The 9,664-nt window shown below is 36.5% G+C and overlaps 1 long non-coding RNA gene across 1 annotated transcript; it reads right to left on the reverse strand.

Moving 5' to 3' along the window:
* Positions 1–650: 650 nt before the first annotated feature.
* Positions 651–6,615, reverse strand: LOC123790568 (uncharacterized). Its single transcript, XR_006779129.2, has 3 exons — positions 6,313–6,615; positions 1,085–1,209; positions 651–837 (listed from the first exon to the last, which is right to left on the reverse strand). It is a non-coding gene; the product is annotated as an uncharacterized LOC123790568 (long non-coding RNA).
* Positions 6,616–9,664: the final 3,049 nt, after the last annotated feature.

Consider the following 9,664-nt stretch of genomic DNA (forward strand, 5'->3'; position numbering starts at 1 on the left):
TTTCTAAAAAAACAGGAGCATATCAAACTACATTTTAGTTAGTTGGGATACATTTGCCTCTCCAAGTGGTCTATGAACACTCTGAAGATGCCAAGCTTGTCTGTCCATCTTTAGATTTCTAAGCACCTACAACATGCCAATAAACCTACACTTTCAAGGTTTTTCACAATTCACCACATGTAGAAGCTTATGCTATTTTATGTAGTACTGGAGTAGACTGATAAAGCCAGAGACAACAATCCTACAGGCTTCAGCTGTTCGAACCTAATCAGCTGCTTTGATGACTGAAGGGACACACAGTCTGTCTCATGTGTCTCCACATACAAGCTGAGAAGCTCAAAACACACTCACTGCGTCTCTTAGGGCAAAATACTTCCCCCACTATACTATCTACAAAAGAATGCTAATTTGGGTCAGATAATATATATTTTCCTGGACTGAGCTCTGTTAACCTTGAGTTCATCTGCATAAATCTAAAGAACTGAGACTCAAAACTCTGATGGGTGAATTCTGGGTTTGAAAAGTGTAGTAATACTTTAGCCCTGTATTTGTTTTCAACTGAGATCATTTCAGACTCAGGTGGTCTAACTAAATCGAACAGGTGGCCCTGCTATGACCTAAAAAGAACACCGATGTCCCAAGTCTGCCAAGATAACTTTATTGAAGCTGTGGTCTTTTATGCATGATGACAGGTGGGAAATAACCTGCAAAAGATATTGAGTAACAGGGACCAAATCTTCTGATGCAAACGATAAACAGAGCGCACCTCTAGCCTTGCAGTGTCAGAGGAATCAACATTTCCCATTGTGTTTGAAACCAAGCTTTCCATTTTTTTTCCTGAAAGAAAAAAGATGGTGCTTAGAATGAAACATAGTGGAAATGGGTTAAGCCCAGGCTGGATGAACTGAGAAAGGGTACTTAGGCTTTCTAGGTCTCTTTGGGGATAATTACAATTGTCTTATTCTAATTAAGAGCTGTCTGTACAATACTTAGAACAGTAAAGGCTTAATCAGTACTTTCCCAGCCCATACTCCACTGGCTCAAACTAAGTGTGCATTTCTCGTAGCTGCTTCCACATGCTTACGTAGCTGCTTTGCAGAATTCACAGCCATTGCGGTAAGTTTGCCCGTCCGAACCACACACCGGTTTGTGACTCTTGGGACAGGGTTTTCCACCTGTAGCTGGTTTCTCATAGTTGCTGCAAAAAGCCTGTAATTTAAATGAAGTGTTTTTTTTACTTCATGAATAATGCCACTGACGTCATTAGTTCTCTCAAGCAATGAAAAGATATGCTAAATTTATGCTTAAATTCTTTCAAAAAGCATGTATTTTATTATTCCAATGAAGATATATGTTGAAAATAAAAAGTAATAAAAGTTACACATAGTCCTAGCACCCAGAGATGTCCTTTGTGAGCGTTTTTCTTTCCATTTCTTTTCTATGCATTGCATTTCCAGTTTTCTATTAAAAACAGAATCACACTGTATATATGTCCCATTCACTCTTTATCACTTACCTTTTCTGTACCTTTATGAACATCCCGGAAAGTAGGATTTTCGTGGTGTAATACTTCATCATAAATATGTGAAATGATTTATTTTACTAATACCCCATTGTTGTATATTTCTTCTTCTGTACACTAACTGAGTCAAAATCACCATTTTATATGTAAAATACTTGTACATATTCTGATTACTTTCTTCGGGTATGCTCTTATGAGAAGAATTGCTATCTCAAAGGTTATAACTTTCAATGCTCCCAATACTGATCGCTAAACTGCCTTATCATAAGTGTGTATCCAAGTATATATTCTTTGTCTCTTTCTTGGAATTTTGGGAGAAAGTTGCCTATACCCGTCTTTTATAAGTCACTCCTCAACACAGCTAGAAGCGCCTCGAGATAATAAGCCGTATTAGATTCATCTTTTTATCCATTTCCTAGGAAAGGATCTGGTAAAAGTCAAATATTGAAAAATATTTGTGGAATGAATGGGAAAAGAGAACAGAATTTAGAAGGTATATTGTAGGCCCTAGTGTTACAGCCAACTTGCTCAATTGCCAGTGATTCTTAGCAAGTTTGCACCATGTCCTTCAAAATCAGAGCCCCTCTACACTTTTCCAAATATGGCTCTACTCTGCCCACAGTAAATGCCTAACATGTAGTGAGGGCTTGTAATGTTTTAGCCACTGTACTGACTGCTTTAAATGGAACTATTCATTTAACCCTCTGGAGCAGTCCTATGGAATTGGTATTATTATCAAGACTTTACAGATAAGGAGAATGAGACCTACAGAAGTTAAATAATTTGCTCAAGCTCACGTAGTTATTAAGTCATAAAAACCGGAGTCAAATGAGGACAGTTTAACTCCAGAGCTGACATTCTTAGCCATTTCACATCACGATCATACAGGAAGCCAGTAATAGAGCCAAACAGGTCCATTACTAACCTTTGAAAACACTTTGCTTTTCCCCAACACTACACGACTCCTTCCTCCTGGAACAAACTTTCCCTTTTATATCATTCTTTAATGTGTATCTCAAGTACCATCTGATACTCAAAATTTTCATAATAACTCTCAGGCAAAAATGGATTGCTCCTGTTTCCAAATGCCTTCAAACATTATTTGATACCAACCTTCAATAATGCAAACATGTTTGTTTTTCAAAAAAAAAAAAAAAATTTTTTTTTTCTGGATGCAAACTCCCTAAAGAAAGGGAATATAAAATATGCTATATAATCATCTTCTATCATTGATCTCTTCATTAGCTATTTGTCTCTCTACCTGCCAATAATACAAACAATACATGTTTATAATAGAACTTTTAAAAACACAGAGCAGTACAAGGGGGATTTACTTAAAAACACAGAATCAGTTATCCCCAAATTTCACATTTTCTATGTTTATATATTTTTAAAATATGGTCACTCAGTTGATAGCATTTTACAAAATCCTTTTTAAATTTGAAATATATTTCAGTACCTATCTGTGTCAAGTAACATATATTTTATATGGCTATTTTGAATAGTTATATAGCCATTTTGAACAATTACCATGTTATATGTATTATTATGCAAATCCCCATTTAGAAACATTTAGTTTGTTTCCATGTTTTTTTGCTAATGCAGACAATATTTTCAGGAATATCTGTATAAATACCGTTTTGATACAACCCCAATTCTTTTCTTAGGCTGCATTTCTAGAGGTAAAATCTGTGTTTGATTTTGCCTTTTTAAAGACTTTTGATGAAGGTATCTGGTAAAAAGTCAGGAATCATTTTTTTATATGTGTATTTCCTGTATGTCTTGAACATAATAGATGCTCAGTAAGCGTCGTTAAATAGTAGGGAGGATAGGACAAATAATTACAGAATTTAATAGAGAGCCTGGCATAAAGTGTGTTTACAAATCTTCCTCTTAAGAATAGAGAACAAACTTTCAGTGCCCACTTTTGTATCCTTCTTTCTTTACCAGTGCTTCAACCAGAGAAAATCTGCATTTATCTGCATTTATCACTTTCCCCTGCTGAGATTTTGCTTTTGCATTTATTTAATCAAAGGATGTGTCTTTGAAAAGTAATAAATCCAATGTTCTAATTTTGCAGGTGGGGACTCTGAGGGCTCACTTAGTTTTGGAAGAAATGCTTCCAACATTTCCATAATGTGGTAAAGGAGATAGAACTAATGCTTTGAAATCTCATTACACTGTGATTTTTCTGGGTTGTCCTTATTTATTTGTCATGGTGATGATTGGAAAGCATTTTTCCAAGCACCTAGTTTTGAATATTAAGTTCCTCCTCTCAAGAAGTTCCTAGTCATACTTATATATCTGCTTGCAAATTAGTTGGTATTAAAAGCATCATAACAATAATGAAGTTTGTAAAGCTGATGACATGATTTCATTGCCATAATCTTCAAAATGTATTTCTAGACTTGAAAGTTCAGCAGGAAAATATATTCCTCTACCTGCCACACAGAATGTCATTTTCCCCATGTGGTAAAGAGGGGAACAAGGCAGAATATTAGAAATATCAGCCTAAGGATTAGAAATATCAGAGTTAAGCAGGTTGTCATCAACCTGTGTAGCATAAACTCATCATTGTCTTGGAACAAGAATCTGATTTGTTGGGGGCGCCTGGGTGGCACAGCGGTTAAACATCTGCCTTTGGCTCAGGGCGTGATCCCGGCGTTATGGGATCGAGCCCCACGTCAGGCTCCTCCGTTATGAGCTTGCTTCTTCCTCTCCCACTCCCCCTGCTTGTGTTCCCTCTCTCGCTGGCTGTCTCTATCTCTGTCGAATAAATAAATAAAATCTTAAAAAAAAAAAAGAATCTGACTTGTTATCTTTATGCTTTCTGAAGTCACCATGTGAGATAAAAGATATCTCGGTGGTATCAAAACACAAGAATGGAGATTTAAATGAAATATTTAGTCTTGTCAGTTGGCAAAATAATTTTTAAAGAATCTAAGTATTTGATATGATGTAGTTTAAGCAATGACTGAATTTGGCTAGTTTTTTTCTAAACATTTTCTGTTGTAAAAACAATGTCTGATACAGAGAGTTTACATTTGATGGGACAGAAGGGACTTACTTTACCAGAAGTTAATTGTTAAAAATAATTGAATTCTCCTTTTATTTTCCTTCTTATTTATCATGATTTTTTTCAAAGATTTATTTTCTGTATTTTTGCTATTTAGCATCCTTTTTAATTCCCTTTCATATGATTCCATAAAATAATCAATTTAATTCCTTTACTGTGTGCTCAATAAACATTGACTGAGTGTTAACATTGTGCCAGTGAGTTGAATTTTCAAGGTCCTCTAATTAAATTTCTTTCTTCCTTTTTTTTTTTTTAAAGATTTTATTTATTTATTTGACAGTGAGAGAGACAGGGAGCCAGAGAGGGAACACAAGCAGGGGGAGTGGGAGAGGAAGAAGCAGGCTCCTAGCAGAGAAGCCTGATGTGGGGCTCGATCCCAGAACACTGGGATCACGCCCTGAGCTGAAGGCAGACGCTTAATGACTGTGCCACCCAGGCGCCCCGTCTAATTAAATTTCTGATGAAAATTTTACAATCAAATTTTTCCTGGAGAAAATAACCATTGTTTAAAAAGACTTGAGGAGATTGAGGAGATAAAACAAGTACATGTGATTTTAGATTAGATCTTATACTAGGAAGATGGTATTTCTGGGACAATTGGTGAAATTTGGATAAGATGATAGATTAGTTAATAGTTACGTGTCATTGTTAAGATCCTTATTTTGATGACTGTACTAAAGTTATGCAAAATGTTAAGATGGTATTTCTTCGAACTATTTTTACTTTTTTTTAAATTAAATTATTTCAAAATGAAAAGGTTAAAAAAACTTTAAAAACTAAAGTACAAAAAAGTCCATTTAGACCTCTCCATCAACATATTTTAAACTAAGTTTTCAGGTAAGATATGGAGATAAAAAAGGCACATCTCAAAATTTTTGTAGTGAGTTAATTTTTGGAAAGTAGAAATGATACCACATTTCACATTGGATAGTCTTCTTAAATATTCTCTATTATTTGCTGAATCTTCCATTCATTTTAATGTAGGTCCTATTATTATTGTTACTATTGTTTTTATTGTGGATCTTCTCAAGAATGTAGATCCTGTAGTTACTAACTGCCAACCCAAACCGCCAGAGGATTCGCCATGTATGAGTCTGGCGTATACTCACTCTGTACTCAAGTATGTTTACTGAAATTTTAAAGTTGTGATTCTCCAATTTGAATGTGTGCCAAAATGTCGGGGGGCTTCTTAAAACGAAGATTCCTTGGCCTCAAAATCCCTAGATGTCCTAATTTAATTGATAATGTAACACGTATGTGTAAGAAGCGAGAATGTGCGTTTTATGAAGCATTTGTAGTGATTTTATGAACAAGGTACACAGATCCAGAGTTACTGTATGTTCTGAGTTGTCTGGGATGCTCTAGTTTTTTATTATGTTTTTGTTATAACTATTATACACACTACTTTCACTTTTAAAATTGTCCTGATTTGGAAAATAAATGATATTCACCCCATACTTTATAAACACTGCCTATAAACTCCTTATATAGAAATGCGACATCTAAGGAAAATGGGAGGTGATTTTCAAGTCCTTTGATGCATCGGCAACAGTGATGACACTTGGTCTACGTCAGTGTGTCAGGCCACCGTTCTGAAGCCAAATGAACTCTGAAGATCTTAACAGAACAGCCACTGTACCCCTCAGCTCAAGATCTGCTATTTTTTGTGAGACAACCTCGTATGTTTGAAGAGGACCCATGAAAGAGTACATACCTGAGAACCTCCTTGGCTTACAGCCTCTGCAATGAGAGAACAGACACTGATAAATCACAACAGCTCCGAAGAATTCCAGAATTTAACAGCTAAAATTATCCTTAGTGATTGTCCATTACAACTGTTTTACTTTATGGGTGAAAAACTGAGGCCCAGAGAAGGGAAGAAAATTGCTCAGCACACACAGCCTCTTAGCCATACAACTGAGCTAGAGGCCAGGTTACAAATGCCCAGTACAAAGCTCTTTTCCCTACATTTGCTATTTATGATTTAAGTGGCTTTTATCCAAGCGTGTATCTTTAAGGTTTATCTTAAAACTGAGCTATTCCTGAAGAGAGGAAGGCACAGTTTATATCTAAGAGGCATATATTTAACCAGAAAAAAAGTTGAAAATTCCAAAGTCCAGAAGCCATTTGATTAAAGGATAATCAAGACAGCTGGCAAACAAGTGCCAATATAATACAAAAGAATTTCAAGAATACTTTAAAAAAGTCATATGATTCACCAGCATTCCCACTAACACTAACAATATCTACCATCTTGGAAGATTTCTATGTTTTAAGCACTATATTAAATCATATACATTAAGTCATTCCTATAATCCCAGAGAGAAGGAAGTTGAGTTCTGGGGCAAATAACTTGTCTAAGGACACACACTGCGTAAATGGCAGAGCCAGGATTCAAACCCAGGTCTTCCAGACTTTAGAGCCAAGGTACTTAAGCATAATCTTTTATTGAAAGAAGTCTTAGAATAGGTAAGATTCACGCTCTCTATTTTCATGTGATGAAATAGAAGCCAGAGAAAGGGAGTGAGTTGCTCAATATTAAAGAAAAAGATAGTAGCATACTGAGGATTAGAAGTCAAATCTTTGCATCCCAGTCATGGGCACTTTCTACTTCTCTCTGAGTCTCTCTTTCAAATTATCTCTTTACTTCGCTTACCTACTGGGTAAGTAAGAATGACTCAGCTTTCTGTAAAACAAAATCTTCTCAGGAAAATTCTGGCAGTTGAACTCTTTAGATAAGAATTTCTTGAAAGTGACTTCAAGTGAGAATTTCTAATTTCACTATAAATCGTTTCCTTGAGGAATGAAGCTTCTGCTGTTAGTTGTGGTCTGCCGAGGGGAACACAATTAATTGGCCTGGAACTCCCAGATAAGCCACTTGGGGCCCATGGGACCTAGGACAGGCCACCTCATCCTATGAGATGTGACACTGTTTTTACAATAGGATAAAACCATCTCCTGTGTGGCATTGTACTGACAATTAAAGTACCTAATTTGTAAATAAAAGTTCCTTCTCAATTAAAAATGTGATGGACAGTCACCATCATTAACCATCCTTATCATCATCATTATCATTGTCATCGTTAACAACATCACATCAGGACTGCTGACACTAACCGGTCTGGTCCAGAATGTCATTTCTCATATATATAGTACTCACCTGCGAAGAGGAACAGATAGGCCAAGCTGACCAAGAGCAGAAAGCCGCCTGATGGCTTCATGGTCGGTGAGGGCTGCAAGGCCTGCAGGGAATGTGTTAATCCAGTCCACCTCTGTGGATGTTCTACAGGCTGTTTTTATAAGTGGATTCGTATGCACGCATCGAAGTATATACATTTGTCAACCAGCCAGATTCTCCACCCTGATTGTGTAATCTATATCCCCAGCGATTAGAGACACCAGAAACTCAAGAAGCTTATTTCATGCCTTTTCCAAATAATCAGGGATAAGGGCCAAAAGTGATGTTTAGGCAGAATGAGATGAATTACATGTCACACACACAGAGTTTGCTCCCATCAGCAGCACACGGTGATAATTGCAATCAAGTCATTTTATCCTAATTTGCTTATTTTGATCTGTCTGCCCCCAGCAGAACCTTGGGCCAGAAAGCTTCCACCTGGCAGTAACCTATAGGATTGTTTGTATAATACATGCACAACGGTAATAATGATTCGTGTCACAGCTACCAGGACAGTGAAAATGCTGATGTGAGGATTTTGAGGCCAAGGAATTCATCAGGCAGACTAAGAACAAACCCTAATAGTCATTACATTAAAAATCTAGACATTGAAGGTGAATGTGAACTGGAGGCTGTGTCTTTCAACCCCTTGCTTTTAGGTGGCACGTGTGTGTTGGTTCCTATTCAGTATTTTTATTTTAGCAAGTTTTTCACAGGTGAGTTTTAGTCATTGTGCATAAATGCCATCTACACTTACCTTCTTTCTCTTTCTCAAACACATGATGTACTCTTCACCTTAGGGCTCTTGTACTCATTCTTTTCTCTGTCTGGAAAAATCTTGGCTGAGAAACTTGAATAGTTCCTTTTTTTCTAGAGATATCGGTTCACATATTATTTGCTCAGTGAAGATTTCCCTGACAATTCAAAGTACACCCACCCCAATCAGATTAATTGTGCTTACTGCCTTCTTAGTTCTTTTCAATATCTAAAATTATCTTTCTCACTTAATTATTTACTTGTATATTTTCCCACCAAGTAAATACATATCTACACACAGTCATACACACAAATGTGTGCACCTACATGCTAGGATATGAGCTCATGGATCTTTTCCACTACTATGTCTCCATGTCTCCATGCACAGAACAACGTCTCTCATAAAAGCATGTAGAATGATTCTGGTTTTACAGAATCATTACGTTAACCAATAAAAATTCCTTCCTTCCTTCAAAAATAATAATTGAGCACCAATTATTCCAAGTATTACCAGACGCGGAAAACGCAGTGAAAACAAAGACAGATTCATAGAGTGTACATTCTTCACTCTTTTCTCAGACACTTGCTGGGCGGAACCTACCGATTCCAGGAAATTTATTAGATTCTGGAAATTTAAAGATGAGTAAGAGAAGCTCACAGGTAGGAGGAGAAGAAAGCAATTTGATTAATGTTATACACAAATAAGTAGGGGAGCCCTGAGGACAGCACATTCAGGGGGCGGGGAGTAGGGGTGGGGTGGAGGGGAGGCTGAGAAGGGTGGTCAGGACCAGGCATCACAGAGGATCTGACCTTCAGACTTAGGAAAGCTGGAGGCACATTAAGTGATAACCAGCATTTTAAGAATAAAGATTAATATGGAAAAAAAATACAAAATAAAAAATTAATACAAAAAAGAACTAAGGTATATTTTGAGACATAGTTAGACTCAAATGCAGGGACAGGCCTGAAGTTGAAAGGTTTATAGGCGATGCTGCGTTTTGTCATCACTCTTGTGTTTGAGGTTCATTAAGATTCCAGGATCTATGGCTTTACAGTTTCCATCAAATTTAGAAATTTTATTAACTATTATTTTTAAAAATATTTTTCATTCCCTCATCATCCTTCTCCCACA

Source organism: Ursus americanus, chromosome 5, assembly GCF_024610735.1.
Source record: "Ursus americanus isolate L20-20 chromosome 5, mUrsAme1.1.p, whole genome shotgun sequence".
NCBI lineage: Eukaryota > Metazoa > Chordata > Mammalia > Carnivora > Ursidae > Ursus > Ursus americanus.